The 17272-nt window shown below is 36.7% G+C and overlaps 21 non-coding genes across 21 annotated transcripts; all 21 read left to right on the top strand.

Moving 5' to 3' along the window:
• The first annotated feature begins 220 nt into the window (after positions 1-220).
• trnap-agg (transfer RNA proline (anticodon AGG)) lies at positions 221-292 on the top strand. The gene has a single exon. It is a non-coding gene; the product is annotated as a tRNA-Pro (tRNA).
• An 879-nt stretch (positions 293-1171) lies between these two features.
• On the top strand, positions 1172-1243 carry trnap-agg (transfer RNA proline (anticodon AGG)). The gene has a single exon. It is a non-coding gene; the product is annotated as a tRNA-Pro (tRNA).
• A 560-nt stretch (positions 1244-1803) lies between these two features.
• Positions 1804-1875, top strand: trnap-agg (transfer RNA proline (anticodon AGG)). The gene has a single exon. It is a non-coding gene; the product is annotated as a tRNA-Pro (tRNA).
• An 879-nt stretch (positions 1876-2754) lies between these two features.
• trnap-agg (transfer RNA proline (anticodon AGG)) lies at positions 2755-2826 on the top strand. The gene has a single exon. It is a non-coding gene; the product is annotated as a tRNA-Pro (tRNA).
• A 560-nt stretch (positions 2827-3386) lies between these two features.
• On the top strand, positions 3387-3458 carry trnap-agg (transfer RNA proline (anticodon AGG)). The gene has a single exon. It is a non-coding gene; the product is annotated as a tRNA-Pro (tRNA).
• An 879-nt stretch (positions 3459-4337) lies between these two features.
• trnap-agg (transfer RNA proline (anticodon AGG)) lies at positions 4338-4409 on the top strand. Its single transcript has one exon. It is a non-coding gene; the product is annotated as a tRNA-Pro (tRNA).
• A 754-nt stretch (positions 4410-5163) lies between these two features.
• On the top strand, positions 5164-5235 carry trnas-aga (transfer RNA serine (anticodon AGA)). Its single transcript has one exon. It is a non-coding gene; the product is annotated as a tRNA-Ser (tRNA).
• A 300-nt stretch (positions 5236-5535) lies between these two features.
• Positions 5536-5607, top strand: trnap-agg (transfer RNA proline (anticodon AGG)). The gene has a single exon. It is a non-coding gene; the product is annotated as a tRNA-Pro (tRNA).
• A 560-nt stretch (positions 5608-6167) lies between these two features.
• Positions 6168-6239, top strand: trnap-agg (transfer RNA proline (anticodon AGG)). Its single transcript has one exon. It is a non-coding gene; the product is annotated as a tRNA-Pro (tRNA).
• Positions 6240-6799: 560 nt separating this feature from the next.
• On the top strand, positions 6800-6871 carry trnap-agg (transfer RNA proline (anticodon AGG)). The gene has a single exon. It is a non-coding gene; the product is annotated as a tRNA-Pro (tRNA).
• A 1087-nt stretch (positions 6872-7958) lies between these two features.
• On the top strand, positions 7959-8030 carry trnap-agg (transfer RNA proline (anticodon AGG)). Its single transcript has one exon. It is a non-coding gene; the product is annotated as a tRNA-Pro (tRNA).
• An 879-nt stretch (positions 8031-8909) lies between these two features.
• trnap-agg (transfer RNA proline (anticodon AGG)) lies at positions 8910-8981 on the top strand. The gene has a single exon. It is a non-coding gene; the product is annotated as a tRNA-Pro (tRNA).
• A 560-nt stretch (positions 8982-9541) lies between these two features.
• On the top strand, positions 9542-9613 carry trnap-agg (transfer RNA proline (anticodon AGG)). Its single transcript has one exon. It is a non-coding gene; the product is annotated as a tRNA-Pro (tRNA).
• An 879-nt stretch (positions 9614-10492) lies between these two features.
• On the top strand, positions 10493-10564 carry trnap-agg (transfer RNA proline (anticodon AGG)). The gene has a single exon. It is a non-coding gene; the product is annotated as a tRNA-Pro (tRNA).
• A 560-nt stretch (positions 10565-11124) lies between these two features.
• Positions 11125-11196, top strand: trnap-agg (transfer RNA proline (anticodon AGG)). The gene has a single exon. It is a non-coding gene; the product is annotated as a tRNA-Pro (tRNA).
• An 879-nt stretch (positions 11197-12075) lies between these two features.
• Positions 12076-12147, top strand: trnap-agg (transfer RNA proline (anticodon AGG)). Its single transcript has one exon. It is a non-coding gene; the product is annotated as a tRNA-Pro (tRNA).
• Positions 12148-12901: 754 nt separating this feature from the next.
• On the top strand, positions 12902-12973 carry trnas-aga (transfer RNA serine (anticodon AGA)). Its single transcript has one exon. It is a non-coding gene; the product is annotated as a tRNA-Ser (tRNA).
• Positions 12974-13273: 300 nt separating this feature from the next.
• Positions 13274-13345, top strand: trnap-agg (transfer RNA proline (anticodon AGG)). Its single transcript has one exon. It is a non-coding gene; the product is annotated as a tRNA-Pro (tRNA).
• Positions 13346-13905: 560 nt separating this feature from the next.
• On the top strand, positions 13906-13977 carry trnap-agg (transfer RNA proline (anticodon AGG)). The gene has a single exon. It is a non-coding gene; the product is annotated as a tRNA-Pro (tRNA).
• Positions 13978-14537: 560 nt separating this feature from the next.
• trnap-agg (transfer RNA proline (anticodon AGG)) lies at positions 14538-14609 on the top strand. The gene has a single exon. It is a non-coding gene; the product is annotated as a tRNA-Pro (tRNA).
• Positions 14610-15696: 1087 nt separating this feature from the next.
• Positions 15697-15768, top strand: trnap-agg (transfer RNA proline (anticodon AGG)). The gene has a single exon. It is a non-coding gene; the product is annotated as a tRNA-Pro (tRNA).
• The last annotated feature ends 1504 nt before the right edge of the window (positions 15769-17272 follow it).

Raw genomic sequence — 17272 nt, forward strand, 5'->3', positions numbered from 1 at the left:
GTCAGTGGGACTGCACACAGCTCCTGTCAAATGCTTCCAAGTCTTTTAATTTGACAAAGCGAGTCTTTAATGACACCTCATGCTTACACTGTTAGAAATGCTTTAATGAAGCTTTGCATTTTTTGTTTTGTCATGAATACACTTCCCAGTGCAACCAGTCAACATGGTTTTGACGCCAAGCCACGGAGGTCAAAGAAATGTCCTGGCATTCGTGCAGGCTGGCTCGTTGGTCTAGGGGTATGATTCTCGCTTAGGGTGCGAGAGGTCCCGGGTTCAAATCCCGGACAAGCCCTTGTTTACCCATGTTTCACTCAAACAGTGCAGAGTATGAAGTCAACACGACAAGATAAAATATCATGTCAACGTAAATTACTTTCAATCTTTAGTATTAATAACCGATAACACAAAACATCATAACGTTTGTTTTATGTAGAAAAAGAAATAAATATTACTAACTTTATTGTTAGAATACTAAATGCTGTTTTGTTGCCACTGAACTAAATTGTTAGACAAGATCTGTTTAATTTTTTTGATTTGTATTTAAAAAAACAGACAAATTAAACCAACTGATCAATGACATGTAAATTAAAGTTGATTTAATTATTTTAAAAATGTTGACCTAAAGAATTGTAACTTTAGTTATTTGGTTACTGTAATATTTGGGTGAATGTAAATAACTTTTAGTCGTAGTAGGATGGTTTGTCCAGGATTTGTGATTCTTTGGTAAATTTCAGGAAGTGTTTTGTTAAAATCCAAGTCTTTACAGTTGACTAATTAAAACCAGTTTGCCAAACTGTTGGCTTTAAATATGATCACAGTAAGACAATGACCTATGTTCCCACTGGCTCGTTGGTCTAGGGGTATGATTCTTGCTTTGGGTGTGAGAGGTCTCGGGTTCAAATCCTGGACGAGCCCTCATTTAGTCGAATGCTTCGTTGAACTATACAAAAAACTTATCAAGTGTCCAGTTAGAATCTAATGATCAAACAAAAATGACACATGCTGATACACTGCTAGAAGTTGGTAAGCTTATATGGATGTAAATACCTTTCATGCCTTTAATGACACCTCATGCATAAACTGTTAGAAATGCTTTAATGAAGCTCTGCATTGAATTTTGTTTTGTCATGAATAAACTTCCCAGTGCAACCAGTCAACATGGTTTTGTCCTGGCTCGTTGGTCTAGGGGTATGATTCTCACTTAGGGTGCGAGAGGTCCCGGGTTCAAATCCCGGACGAGCCCTTGTTTACTAATGTTTCATTTATCAACTGTCTATTTAGGTTCTAATCCCAGTGTGCAAATTCTATGTGGATGCCAGGCTACATTATTAAAATTCTAACCTTTATCTTAAACTTTGTTCTCGTACAATTAAAACAAACAAAGAAATCTTTATCTTAAAAGCCATCGAGAGGTTTTGTGAATCCATGTTTAAATGTAAAGCACTGTCATTGTGAAGGAAAGTCAAACAGTGCAGAGTATGAAGTCAACACGACAAGATAAAATATCATGGTAATGTAAATGTTACAAAATCTATTTTGTACAGTTTGGGTGGATAAACATGATACACAGTGTGAAGCATAAAGTCAGTGGGACTGCACACAGCTCCTGTCAAATGCTTCCAAGTCTTTTAATTTGACAAAGCGAGTCTTTAATGACACCTCATGCTTATACTGTTAGAAATGCTTTAATGAAGCTTTGCATTTTTTGTTTTGTCATGAATACACTTCCCAGTGCAACCAGTCAACATGGTTTTGACGCCAAGCCACGGAGGTCAAAGAAATGTCCTGGCATTGGTCCAGGCTGGCTCGTTGGTCTAGGGGTATGATTCTCGCTTAGGGTGCGAGAGGTCCCGGGTTCAAATCCCGGACAAGCCCTTGTTTACCCATGTTTCACTCAAACAGTGCAGAGTATGAAGTCAACACGACAAGATAAAATATCATGTCAACGTAAATTACTTTCAATCTTTAGTATTAATAACCGATAACACAAAACATCATAACGTTTGTTTTATGTAGAAAAAGAAATAAATATTACTAACTTTATTGTTAGAATACTAAATGCTGTTTTGTTGCCACTGAACTAAATTGTTAGACAAGATCTGTTTAATTTTTTTGATTTGTATTTAAAAAAACAGACAAATTAAACCAACTGATCAATGACATGTAAATTAAAGTTGATTTAATTATTTTAAAAATGTTGACCTAAAGAATTGTAACTTTAGTTATTTGGTTACTGTAATATTTGGGTGAATGTAAATAACTTTTAGTCGTAGTAGGATGGTTTGTCCAGGATTTGTGATTCTTTGGTAAATTTCAGGAAGTGTTTTGTTAAAATCCAAGTCTTTACAGTTGACTAATTAAAACCAGTTTGCCAAACTGTTGGCTTTAAATATGATCACAGTAAGACAATGACCTATGTTCTCACTGGCTCGTTGCTCTAGGGGTATGATTCTCGCTTTGGGTGTGAGAGGTCTCGGGTTCAAATCCTGGACGAGCCCTCATTTAGTCGAATGCTTCGTTGAACTATACAAAAAACTTATCAAGTGTCCAGTTAGAATCTAATGATCAAACAAAAATGACACATGCTGATACACTGCTAGAAGTTGGTAAGCTTATATGGATGTAAATACCTTTCATGCCTTTAATGACACCTCATGCATAAACTGTTAGAAATGCTTTAATGAAGCTCTGCATTGAATTTTGTTTTGTCATGAATAAACTTCCCAGTGCAACCAGTCAACATGGTTTTGTCCTGGCTCGTTGGTCTAGGGGTATGATTCTCGCTTAGGGTGCGAGAGGTCCCGGGTTCAAATCCCGGACGAGCCCTTGTTTACTAATGTTTCATTTATCAACTGTCTATTTAGGTTCTAATCCCAGTGTGCAAATTCTATGTGGATGCCAGGCTACATTATTAAAATTCTAACCTTTATCTTAAACTTTGTTCTCGTACAATTAAAACAAACAAAGAAATCTTTATCTTAAAAGCCATCGAGAGGTTTTGTGAATCCATGTTTAAATGTAAAGCACTGTCATTGTGAAGGAAAGTCAAACAGTGCAGAGTATGAAGTCAACACGACAAGATAAAATATCATGGTAATGTAAATGTTACAAAATCTATTTTGTACAGTTTGGGTGGATAAACATGATACACAGTGTGAAGCATAAAGTCAGTGGGACTGCACACAGCTCCTGTCAAATGCTTCCAAGTCTTTTAATTTGACAAAGCGAGTCTTTAATGACACCTCATGCTTATACTGTTAGAAATGCTTTAATGAAGCTTTGCATTTTTTGTTTTGTCATGAATACACTTCCCAGTGCAACCAGTCAACATGGTTTTGACGCCAAGCCACGGAGGTCAAAGAAATGTCCTGGCATTGGTCCAGGCTGGCTCGTTGGTCTAGGGGTATGATTCTCGCTTAGGGTGCGAGAGGTCCCGGGTTCAAATCCCGGACAAGCCCTTGTTTACCCATGTTTCACTCAAACAGTGCAGAGTATGAAGTCAACACGACAAGATAAAATATCATGTCAACGTAAATTACTTTCAATCTTTAGTATTAATAACCGATAACACAAAACATCATAACGTTTGTTTTATGTAGAAAAAGAAATAAATATTACTAACTTTATTGTTAGAATACTAAATGCTGTTTTGTTGCCACTGAACTAAATTGTTAGACAAGATCTGTTTAATTTTTTTGATTTGTATTTAAAAAAACAGACAAATTAAACCAACTGATCAATGACATGTAAATTAAAGTTGATTTAATTATTTTAAAAATGTTGACCTAAAGAATTGTAACTTTAGTTATTTGGTTACTGTAATATTTGGGTGAATGTAAATAACTTTTAGTCGTAGTAGGATGGTTTGTCCAGGATTTGTGATTCTTTGGTAAATTTCAGGAAGTGTTTTGTTAAAATCCAAGTCTTTACAGTTGACTAATTAAAACCAGTTTGCCAAACTGTTGGCTTTAAATATGATCACAGTAAGACAATGACCTATGTTCTCACTGGCTCGTTGCTCTAGGGGTATGATTCTCGCTTTGGGTGTGAGAGGTCTCGGGTTCAAATCCTGGACGAGCCCTCATTTAGTCGAATGCTTCGTTGAACTATACAAAAAACTTATCAAGTGTCCAGTTAGAATCTAATGATCAAACAAAAATGACACATGCTGATACACTGCTAGAAGTTGGTAAGCTTATATGGATGTAAATACCTTTCATGCCTTTAATGACACCTCATGCATAAACTGTTAGAAATGCTTTAATGAAGCTCTGCATTGAATTTTGTTTTGTCATGAATAAACTTCCCAGTGCAACCAGTCAACATGGTTTTGTCCTGGCTCGTTGGTCTAGGGGTATGATTCTCGCTTAGGGTGCGAGAGGTCCCGGGTTCAAATCCCGGACGAGCCCTTGTTTACTAATGTTTCATTTATCAACTGTCTATTTAGGTTCTAATCCCAGTGTGCAAATTCTATGTGGATGCCAGGCTACATTATTAAAATTCTAACCTTTATCTTAAACTTTGTTCTCGTACAATTAAAACAAACAAAGAAATCTTTATCTTAAAAGCCATCGAGAGGTTTTGTGAATCCATGTTTAAATGTAAAGCACTGTCATTGTGAAGGAAAGTCAAACAGTGCAGAGTATGAAGTCAACACGACAAGATAAAATATCATGGTAATGTAAATGTTACAAAATCTATTTTGTACAGTTTGGGTGGATAAACATGATACACAGTGTGAAGCATAAAGTCAGTGGGACTGCACACAGCTCCTGTCAAATGCTTCCAAGTCTTTTAATTTGACAAAGCGAGTCTTTAATGACACCTCATGCTTACAGTATGAAGTCAACACGACAAGATAAAATATCATGGTAATGTAAATGTTACAAAATCTATTTTGTACAGTTTGGGTGGATAAACATGATACACAGTGTGAAGCATAAAGTCAGTGGGACTGCACACAGCTCCTGTCAAATGCTTCCAAGTCTTTTAATTTGACAAAGCGAGTCTTTAATGACACCTCATGCTTACACTGTTAGAAATGCTTTAATGAAGCTTTGCATTTTTTGTTTTGTCATGAATACACTTCCCAGTGCAACCAGTCAACATGGTTTTGACGCTAAGCCACAGAGGTCAAAGAAATGAATGGTATTCATGCAGGTTGGCTCGTTGGTCTAGGGGTATGATTCTCGCTTAGAGTGCGAGAGGTCCCGGGTTCGAATCCCGGATGAGCCCTCATTTAGTGGAATGCTTTGTTGAACTATACAAAAAACTCATCAAGTGTCCCGTTAGAATCTAATGATCAAACAAAAATGACACATGCTGATACACTGCTAGAAGTTGGTAAGCTTATATGGATGTAAATACCTTTCATGCCTTTAATGACACCTCATGCTTAAACTGTTAGAAATGCTTTAATGAAGCTCTGCATTGAATTTTGTTTTGTCATGAATAAACTTCCCAGTGCAACCAGTGAACATGGTTTTAACGCCAAGCCACGGAGGTCAAAGAAATGTCCTGGCATTCGTCCAGGCTGGCTCGTTGGTCTAGGGGTATGATTCTCGCTTAGGGTGCGAGAGGTCCCGGGTTCAAATCCCGGACGAGCCCTTGTTTACCCATGTTTCATTTATCAACTGTCTATTTAGGTTCTAATCCCAGTGTGCAAATTCTATGTGGATGCCAGGCTACATTATTAAAATTCTAACCTTTATCTTAAACTTTGTTCTCGTACAATTAAAACAAACAAAGAAATCTTTATCTTAAAAGCCATCGAGAGGTTTTGTGAATCCATGTTTAAATGTAAAGCACTGTCATTGTGAAGGAAAGTCAAACAGTGCAGAGTATGAAGTCAACACGACAAGATAAAATATCATGGTAATGTAAATGTTACAAAATCTATTTTGTACAGTTTGGGTGGATAAACATGATACACAGTGTGAAGCATAAAGTCAGTGGGACTGCACACAGCTCCTGTCAAATGCTTCCAAGTCTTTTAATTTGACAAAGCGAGTCTTTAATGACACCTCATGCTTACACTGTTAGAAATGCTTTAATGAAGCTTTGCATTTTTTGTTTTGTCATGAATACACTTCCCAGTGCAACCAGTCAACATGGTTTTGACGCCAAGCCACGGAGGTCAAAGAAATGTCCTGGCATTCGTCCAGGCTGGCTCGTTGGTCTAGGGGTATGATTCTCGCTTAGGGTGCGAGAGGTCCCGGGTTCAAATCCCGGACAAGCCCTTGTTTACCCATTTTTCATTTATCAACTGTCTATTTAGGTTCTAATCCCAGTGTGCAAATTCTATGTGGATGCCAGGCTACATTATTAAAATTCTAACCTTTATCTTAAACTTTGTTCTCGTACAATTAAAACAAACAAAGAAATCTTTATCTTAAAAGCCATCGAGAGGTTTTGTGAATCCATGTTTAAATGTAAAGCACTGTCATTGTGAAGGAAATTCAAACAGTGCAGAGTATGAAGTCAACACGACAAGATAAAATATCATGGTAATGTAAATGTTACAAAATCTATTTTGTACAGTTTGGGTGGATAAACATGATACACAGTGTGAAGCATAAAGTCAGTGGGACTGCACACAGCTCCTGTCAAATGCTTCCAAGTCTTTTAATTTGACAAAGCGAGTCTTTAATGACACCTCATGCTTACACTGTTAGAAATGCTTTAATGAAGCTTTGCATTTTTTGTTTTGTCATGAATACACTTCCCAGTGCAACCAGTCAACATGGTTTTGACGCCAAGCCACGGAGGTCAAAGAAATGTCCTGGCATTCGTCCAGGCTGGCTCGTTGGTCTAGGGGTATGATTCTCGCTTAGGGTGCGAGAGGTCCCGGGTTCAAATCCCGGACAAGCCCTTGTTTACCCATGTTTCACTCAAACAGTGCAGAGTATGAAGTCAACACGACAAGATAAAATATCATGTCAACGTAAATTACTTTCAATCTTTAGTATTAATAACCGATAACACAAAACATCATAACGTTTGTTTTATGTAGAAAAAGAAATAAATATTACTAACTTTATTGTTAGAATACTAAATGCTGTTTTGTTGCCACTGAACTAAATTGTTAGACAAGATCTGTTTAATTTTTTTGATTTGTATTTAAAAAAACAGACAAATTAAACCAACTGATCAATGACATGTAAATTAAAGTTGATTTAATTATTTTAAAAATGTTGACCTAAAGAATTGTAACTTTAGTTATTTGGTTACTGTAATATTTGGGTGAATGTAAATAACTTTTAGTCGTAGTAGGATGGTTTGTCCAGGATTTGTGATTCTTTGGTAAATTTCAGGAAGTGTTTTGTTAAAATCCAAGTCTTTACAGCTGACTAATTAAAACCAGTTTGCCAAACTGTTGGCTTTAAATATGATCACAGTAAGACAATGACCTATGTTCCCACTGGCTCGTTGGTCTAGGGGTATGATTCTTGCTTTGGGTGTGAGAGGTCTCGGGTTCAAATCCTGGACGAGCCCTCATTTAGTCGAATGCTTCGTTGAACTATACAAAAAACTTATCAAGTGTCCAGTTAGAATCTAATGATCAAACAAAAATGACACATGCTGATACACTGCTAGAAGTTGGTAAGCTTATATGGATGTAAATACCTTTCATGCCTTTAATGACACCTCATGCATAAACTGTTAGAAATGCTTTAATGAAGCTCTGCATTGAATTTTGTTTTGTCATGAATAAACTTCCCAGTGCAACCAGTCAACATGGTTTTGTCCTGCACACAGCTCCTGTCAAATGCTTCCAAGTCTTTTAATTTGACAAAGCGAGTCTTTAATGACACCTCATGCTTATACTGTTAGAAATGCTTTAATGAAGCTTTGCATTTTTTGTTTTGTCATGAATACACTTCCCAGTGCAACCAGTCAACATGGTTTTGACGCCAAGCCACGGAGGTCAAAGAAATGTCCTGGCATTCGTCCAGGCTGGCTCGTTGGTCTAGGGGTATGATTCTCGCTTAGGGTGCGAGAGGTCCCGGGTTCAAATCCCGGACAAGCCCTTGTTTACCCATGTTTCACTCAAACAGTGCAGAGTATGAAGTCAACACGACAAGATAAAATATCATGTCAACGTAAATTACTTTCAATCTTTAGTATTAATAACCGATAACACAAAACATCATAACGTTTGTTTTATGTAGAAAAAGAAATAAATATTACTAACTTTATTGTTAGAATACTAAATGCTGTTTTGTTGCCACTGAACTAAATTGTTAGACAAGATCTGTTTAATTTTTTTGATTTGTATTTAAAAAAACAGACAAATTAAACCAACTGATCAATGACATGTAAATTAAAGTTGATTTAATTATTTTAAAAATGTTGACCTAAAGAATTGTAACTTTAGTTATTTGGTTACTGTAATATTTGGGTGAATGTAAATAACTTTTAGTCGTAGTAGGATGGTTTGTCCAGGATTTGTGATTCTTTGGTAAATTTCAGGAAGTGTTTTGTTAAAATCCAAGTCTTTACAGTTGACTAATTAAAACCAGTTTGCCAAACTGTTGGCTTTAAATATGATCACAGTAAGACAATGACCTATGTTCCCACTGGCTCGTTGGTCTAGGGGTATGATTCTTGCTTTGGGTGTGAGAGGTCTCGGGTTCAAATCCTGGACGAGCCCTCATTTAGTCGAATGCTTCGTTGAACTATACAAAAAACTTATCAAGTGTCCAGTTAGAATCTAATGATCAAACAAAAATGACACATGCTGATACACTGCTAGAAGTTGGTAAGCTTATATGGATGTAAATACCTTTCATGCCTTTAATGACACCTCATGCATAAACTGTTAGAAATGCTTTAATGAAGCTCTGCATTGAATTTTGTTTTGTCATGAATAAACTTCCCAGTGCAACCAGTCAACATGGTTTTGTCCTGGCTCGTTGGTCTAGGGGTATGATTCTCACTTAGGGTGCGAGAGGTCCCGGGTTCAAATCCCGGACGAGCCCTTGTTTACTAATGTTTCATTTATCAACTGTCTATTTAGGTTCTAATCCCAGTGTGCAAATTCTATGTGGATGCCAGGCTACATTATTAAAATTCTAACCTTTATCTTAAACTTTGTTCTCGTACAATTAAAACAAACAAAGAAATCTTTATCTTAAAAGCCATCGAGAGGTTTTGTGAATCCATGTTTAAATGTAAAGCACTGTCATTGTGAAGGAAAGTCAAACAGTGCAGAGTATGAAGTCAACACGACAAGATAAAATATCATGGTAATGTAAATGTTACAAAATCTATTTTGTACAGTTTGGGTGGATAAACATGATACACAGTGTGAAGCATAAAGTCAGTGGGACTGCACACAGCTCCTGTCAAATGCTTCCAAGTCTTTTAATTTGACAAAGCGAGTCTTTAATGACACCTCATGCTTATACTGTTAGAAATGCTTTAATGAAGCTTTGCATTTTTTGTTTTGTCATGAATACACTTCCCAGTGCAACCAGTCAACATGGTTTTGACGCCAAGCCACGGAGGTCAAAGAAATGTCCTGGCATTGGTCCAGGCTGGCTCGTTGGTCTAGGGGTATGATTCTCGCTTAGGGTGCGAGAGGTCCCGGGTTCAAATCCCGGACAAGCCCTTGTTTACCCATGTTTCACTCAAACAGTGCAGAGTATGAAGTCAACACGACAAGATAAAATATCATGTCAACGTAAATTACTTTCAATCTTTAGTATTAATAACCGATAACACAAAACATCATAACGTTTGTTTTATGTAGAAAAAGAAATAAATATTACTAACTTTATTGTTAGAATACTAAATGCTGTTTTGTTGCCACTGAACTAAATTGTTAGACAAGATCTGTTTAATTTTTTTGATTTGTATTTAAAAAAACAGACAAATTAAACCAACTGATCAATGACATGTAAATTAAAGTTGATTTAATTATTTTAAAAATGTTGACCTAAAGAATTGTAACTTTAGTTATTTGGTTACTGTAATATTTGGGTGAATGTAAATAACTTTTAGTCGTAGTAGGATGGTTTGTCCAGGATTTGTGATTCTTTGGTAAATTTCAGGAAGTGTTTTGTTAAAATCCAAGTCTTTACAGTTGACTAATTAAAACCAGTTTGCCAAACTGTTGGCTTTAAATATGATCACAGTAAGACAATGACCTATGTTCTCACTGGCTCGTTGCTCTAGGGGTATGATTCTCGCTTTGGGTGTGAGAGGTCTCGGGTTCAAATCCTGGACGAGCCCTCATTTAGTCGAATGCTTCGTTGAACTATACAAAAAACTTATCAAGTGTCCAGTTAGAATCTAATGATCAAACAAAAATGACACATGCTGATACACTGCTAGAAGTTGGTAAGCTTATATGGATGTAAATACCTTTCATGCCTTTAATGACACCTCATGCATAAACTGTTAGAAATGCTTTAATGAAGCTCTGCATTGAATTTTGTTTTGTCATGAATAAACTTCCCAGTGCAACCAGTCAACATGGTTTTGTCCTGGCTCGTTGGTCTAGGGGTATGATTCTCGCTTAGGGTGCGAGAGGTCCCGGGTTCAAATCCCGGACGAGCCCTTGTTTACTAATGTTTCATTTATCAACTGTCTATTTAGGTTCTAATCCCAGTGTGCAAATTCTATGTGGATGCCAGGCTACATTATTAAAATTCTAACCTTTATCTTAAACTTTGTTCTCGTACAATTAAAACAAACAAAGAAATCTTTATCTTAAAAGCCATCGAGAGGTTTTGTGAATCCATGTTTAAATGTAAAGCACTGTCATTGTGAAGGAAAGTCAAACAGTGCAGAGTATGAAGTCAACACGACAAGATAAAATATCATGGTAATGTAAATGTTACAAAATCTATTTTGTACAGTTTGGGTGGATAAACATGATACACAGTGTGAAGCATAAAGTCAGTGGGACTGCACACAGCTCCTGTCAAATGCTTCCAAGTCTTTTAATTTGACAAAGCGAGTCTTTAATGACACCTCATGCTTATACTGTTAGAAATGCTTTAATGAAGCTTTGCATTTTTTGTTTTGTCATGAATACACTTCCCAGTGCAACCAGTCAACATGGTTTTGACGCCAAGCCACGGAGGTCAAAGAAATGTCCTGGCATTGGTCCAGGCTGGCTCGTTGGTCTAGGGGTATGATTCTCGCTTAGGGTGCGAGAGGTCCCGGGTTCAAATCCCGGACAAGCCCTTGTTTACCCATGTTTCACTCAAACAGTGCAGAGTATGAAGTCAACACGACAAGATAAAATATCATGTCAACGTAAATTACTTTCAATCTTTAGTATTAATAACCGATAACACAAAACATCATAACGTTTGTTTTATGTAGAAAAAGAAATAAATATTACTAACTTTATTGTTAGAATACTAAATGCTGTTTTGTTGCCACTGAACTAAATTGTTAGACAAGATCTGTTTAATTTTTTTGATTTGTATTTAAAAAAACAGACAAATTAAACCAACTGATCAATGACATGTAAATTAAAGTTGATTTAATTATTTTAAAAATGTTGACCTAAAGAATTGTAACTTTAGTTATTTGGTTACTGTAATATTTGGGTGAATGTAAATAACTTTTAGTCGTAGTAGGATGGTTTGTCCAGGATTTGTGATTCTTTGGTAAATTTCAGGAAGTGTTTTGTTAAAATCCAAGTCTTTACAGTTGACTAATTAAAACCAGTTTGCCAAACTGTTGGCTTTAAATATGATCACAGTAAGACAATGACCTATGTTCTCACTGGCTCGTTGCTCTAGGGGTATGATTCTCGCTTTGGGTGTGAGAGGTCTCGGGTTCAAATCCTGGACGAGCCCTCATTTAGTCGAATGCTTCGTTGAACTATACAAAAAACTTATCAAGTGTCCAGTTAGAATCTAATGATCAAACAAAAATGACACATGCTGATACACTGCTAGAAGTTGGTAAGCTTATATGGATGTAAATACCTTTCATGCCTTTAATGACACCTCATGCATAAACTGTTAGAAATGCTTTAATGAAGCTCTGCATTGAATTTTGTTTTGTCATGAATAAACTTCCCAGTGCAACCAGTCAACATGGTTTTGTCCTGGCTCGTTGGTCTAGGGGTATGATTCTCGCTTAGGGTGCGAGAGGTCCCGGGTTCAAATCCCGGACGAGCCCTTGTTTACTAATGTTTCATTTATCAACTGTCTATTTAGGTTCTAATCCCAGTGTGCAAATTCTATGTGGATGCCAGGCTACATTATTAAAATTCTAACCTTTATCTTAAACTTTGTTCTCGTACAATTAAAACAAACAAAGAAATCTTTATCTTAAAAGCCATCGAGAGGTTTTGTGAATCCATGTTTAAATGTAAAGCACTGTCATTGTGAAGGAAAGTCAAACAGTGCAGAGTATGAAGTCAACACGACAAGATAAAATATCATGGTAATGTAAATGTTACAAAATCTATTTTGTACAGTTTGGGTGGATAAACATGATACACAGTGTGAAGCATAAAGTCAGTGGGACTGCACACAGCTCCTGTCAAATGCTTCCAAGTCTTTTAATTTGACAAAGCGAGTCTTTAATGACACCTCATGCTTACAGTATGAAGTCAACACGACAAGATAAAATATCATGGTAATGTAAATGTTACAAAATCTATTTTGTACAGTTTGGGTGGATAAACATGATACACAGTGTGAAGCATAAAGTCAGTGGGACTGCACACAGCTCCTGTCAAATGCTTCCAAGTCTTTTAATTTGACAAAGCGAGTCTTTAATGACACCTCATGCTTACACTGTTAGAAATGCTTTAATGAAGCTTTGCATTTTTTGTTTTGTCATGAATACACTTCCCAGTGCAACCAGTCAACATGGTTTTGACGCTAAGCCACAGAGGTCAAAGAAATGAATGGTATTCATGCAGGTTGGCTCGTTGGTCTAGGGGTATGATTCTCGCTTAGAGTGCGAGAGGTCCCGGGTTCGAATCCCGGATGAGCCCTCATTTAGTGGAATGCTTTGTTGAACTATACAAAAAACTCATCAAGTGTCCCGTTAGAATCTAATGATCAAACAAAAATGACACATGCTGATACACTGCTAGAAGTTGGTAAGCTTATATGGATGTAAATACCTTTCATGCCTTTAATGACACCTCATGCTTAAACTGTTAGAAATGCTTTAATGAAGCTCTGCATTGAATTTTGTTTTGTCATGAATAAACTTCCCAGTGCAACCAGTCAACATGGTTTTAACGCCAAGCCACGGAGGTCAAAGAAATGTCCTGGCATTCGTCCAGGCTGGCTCGTTGGTCTAGGGGTATGATTCTCGCTTAGGGTGCGAGAGGTCCCGGGTTCAAATCCCGGACGAGCCCTTGTTTACCCATGTTTCATTTATCAACTGTCTATTTAGGTTCTAATCCCAGTGTGCAAATTCTATGTGGATGCCAGGCTACATTATTAAAATTCTAACCTTTATCTTAAACTTTGTTCTCGTACAATTAAAACAAACAAAGAAATCTTTATCTTAAAAGCCATCGAGAGGTTTTGTGAATCCATGTTTAAATGTAAAGCACTGTCATTGTGAAGGAAAGTCAAACAGTGCAGAGTATGAAGTCAACACGACAAGATAAAATATCATGGTAATGTAAATGTTACAAAATCTATTTTGTACAGTTTGGGTGGATAAACATGATACACAGTGTGAAGCATAAAGTCAGTGGGACTGCACACAGCTCCTGTCAAATGCTTCCAAGTCTTTTAATTTGACAAAGCGAGTCTTTAATGACACCTCATGCTTACACTGTTAGAAATGCTTTAATGAAGCTTTGCATTTTTTGTTTTGTCATGAATACACTTCCCAGTGCAACCAGTCAACATGGTTTTGACGCCAAGCCACGGAGGTCAAAGAAATGTCCTGGCATTCGTCCAGGCTGGCTCGTTGGTCTAGGGGTATGATTCTCGCTTAGGGTGCGAGAGGTCCCGGGTTCAAATCCCGGACAAGCCCTTGTTTACCCATTTTTCATTTATCAACTGTCTATTTAGGTTCTAATCCCAGTGTGCAAATTCTATGTGGATGCCAGGCTACATTATTAAAATTCTAACCTTTATCTTAAACTTTGTTCTCGTACAATTAAAACAAACAAAGAAATCTTTATCTTAAAAGCCATCGAGAGGTTTTGTGAATCCATGTTTAAATGTAAAGCACTGTCATTGTGAAGGAAATTCAAACAGTGCAGAGTATGAAGTCAACACGACAAGATAAAATATCATGGTAATGTAAATGTTACAAAATCTATTTTGTACAGTTTGGGTGGATAAACATGATACACAGTGTGAAGCATAAAGTCAGTGGGACTGCACACAGCTCCTGTCAAATGCTTCCAAGTCTTTTAATTTGACAAAGCGAGTCTTTAATGACACCTCATGCTTACACTGTTAGAAATGCTTTAATGAAGCTTTGCATTTTTTGTTTTGTCATGAATACACTTCCCAGTGCAACCAGTCAACATGGTTTTGACGCCAAGCCACGGAGGTCAAAGAAATGTCCTGGCATTCGTCCAGGCTGGCTCGTTGGTCTAGGGGTATGATTCTCGCTTAGGGTGCGAGAGGTCCCGGGTTCAAATCCCGGACAAGCCCTTGTTTACCCATGTTTCACTCAAACAGTGCAGAGTATGAAGTCAACACGACAAGATAAAATATCATGTCAACGTAAATTACTTTCAATCTTTAGTATTAATAACCGATAACACAAAACATCATAACGTTTGTTTTATGTAGAAAAAGAAATAAATATTACTAACTTTATTGTTAGAATACTAAATGCTGTTTTGTTGCCACTGAACTAAATTGTTAGACAAGATCTGTTTAATTTTTTTGATTTGTATTTAAAAAAACAGACAAATTAAACCAACTGATCAATGACATGTAAATTAAAGTTGATTTAATTATTTTAAAAATGTTGACCTAAAGAATTGTAACTTTAGTTATTTGGTTACTGTAATATTTGGGTGAATGTAAATAACTTTTAGTCGTAGTAGGATGGTTTGTCCAGGATTTGTGATTCTTTGGTAAATTTCAGGAAGTGTTTTGTTAAAATCCAAGTCTTTACAGCTGACTAATTAAAACCAGTTTGCCAAACTGTTGGCTTTAAATATGATCACAGTAAGACAATGACCTATGTTCCCACTGGCTCGTTGGTCTAGGGGTATGATTCTTGCTTTGGGTGTGAGAGGTCTCGGGTTCAAATCCTGGACGAGCCCTCATTTAGTCGAATGCTTCGTTGAACTATACAAAAAACTTATCAAGTGTCCAGTTAGAATCTAATGATCAAACAAAAATGACACATGCTGATACACTGCTAGAAGTTGGTAAGCTTATATGGATGTAAATACCTTTCATGCCTTTAATGACACCTCATGCATAAACTGTTAGAAATGCTTTAATGAAGCTCTGCATTGAATTTTGTTTTGTCATGAATAAACTTCCCAGTGCAACCAGTCAACATGGTTTTGTCCTGCACACAGCTCCTGTCAAATGCTTCCAAGTCTTTTAATTTGACAAAGCGAGTCTTTAATGACACCTCATGCTTATACTGTTAGAAATGCTTTAATGAAGCTTTGCATTTTTTGTTTTGTCATGAATACACTTCCCAGTGCAACCAGTCAACATGGTTTTGACGCCAAGCCACGGAGGTCAAAGAAATGTCCTGGCATTCGTCCAGGCTGGCTCGTTGGTCTAGGGGTATGATTCTCGCTTAGGGTGCGAGAGGTCCCGGGTTCAAATCCCGGACAAGCCCTTGTTTACCCATGTTTCACTCAAACAGTGCAGAGTATGAAGTCAACACGACAAGATAAAATATCATGTCAACGTAAATTACTTTCAATCTTTAGTATTAATAACCGATAACACAAAACATCATAACGTTTGTTTTATGTAGAAAAAGAAATAAATATTACTAACTTTATTGTTAGAATACTAAATGCTGTTTTGTTGCCACTGAACTAAATTGTTAGACAAGATCTGTTTAATTTTTTTGATTTGTATTTAAAAAAACAGACAAATTAAACCAACTGATCAATGACATGTAAATTAAAGTTGATTTAATTATTTTAAAAATGTTGACCTAAAGAATTGTAACTTTAGTTATTTGGTTACTGTAATATTTGGGTGAATGTAAATAACTTTTAGTCGTAGTAGGATGGTTTGTCCAGGATTTGTGATTCTTTGGTAAATTTCAGGAAGTGTTTTGTTAAAATCCAAGTCTTTACAGTTGACTAATTAAAACCAGTTTGCCAAACTGTTGGCTTTAAATATGATCACAGTAAGACAATGACCTATGTTCCCACTGGCTCGTTGGTCTAGGGGTATGATTCTCGCTTTGGGTGTGACAGGTCTCGGGTTCAAATCCTGGACGAGCCCTCATTTAGTCGAATGCTTCGTTGAACTATACAAAAAACTTATCAAGTGTCCAGTTAAAATCTAATGATCAAACAAAATTGACACATGCTGATGTAACAGTGTTAAAAGATGCTCATGTTTATGTGTATAGTTCAGCGCCATCTTTTGGTCATATGCCACCAGCACTTTTTATATTAAACCAATTGAATGCTGGGAGATCCGCAGCAGATAGAGTGAGCGCTGCTGTGGGTCAGTTCGTCTAGGCAAAGCTCCCGAAATACTCTTAAATATATACTTTTATTAAGCTAGTAACTGTTCAGCTCTGCTATATTTTGTTCATTAACAGTATGTAGAATAACATTCATGAGCTGGTTATGAATACAGGCTATTTTACACTCTTTTAATCTAAGTTTGTAAATCACATGTGCTCAGTTACTGATTAGCCTGTTCTGTTTAGGCTGGCTAGCTGACCATTCTGTTGACTTTATGTGGTTGCTGAACTCGTTGCAGATAAATAAATAAAAAACCTTCATCCACCAACCAGTATCTGTGATTGAGGACGGGACGAGACACAAAAGGTCACACTGGCATTGAATACATTTACGGAAATGGCTTTCACTGTTAGAAAGTCTCTCATCCTCACAGCTCATCATAGAAACATTTAGCTTTTCTTTTTCAGATCAAACATTGTTTGGATTCCCCATTTCTCTGCAATTCCACAAGCAGTTTCTGTTGCTTTGTTAAAGTCTACTCTAAATTTTGATAAGGCATTAGCTGCAAATTGTTAGTTAAGCAAATTGACTGACTTTTGGACATCTGCATCTTTTGCTTGTAATAACTTGGAAACTGTGTTTATGTTTTCCTGTACTTTTGTCTGAAGGACAACAAGAATAATGAAGCTA

The sequence above is a fragment of the Trichomycterus rosablanca genome, chromosome 4 (genome assembly GCF_030014385.1).
Source record: "Trichomycterus rosablanca isolate fTriRos1 chromosome 4, fTriRos1.hap1, whole genome shotgun sequence".
In the NCBI taxonomy this organism is placed as follows: Eukaryota; Metazoa; Chordata; class Actinopteri; order Siluriformes; family Trichomycteridae; genus Trichomycterus; species Trichomycterus rosablanca.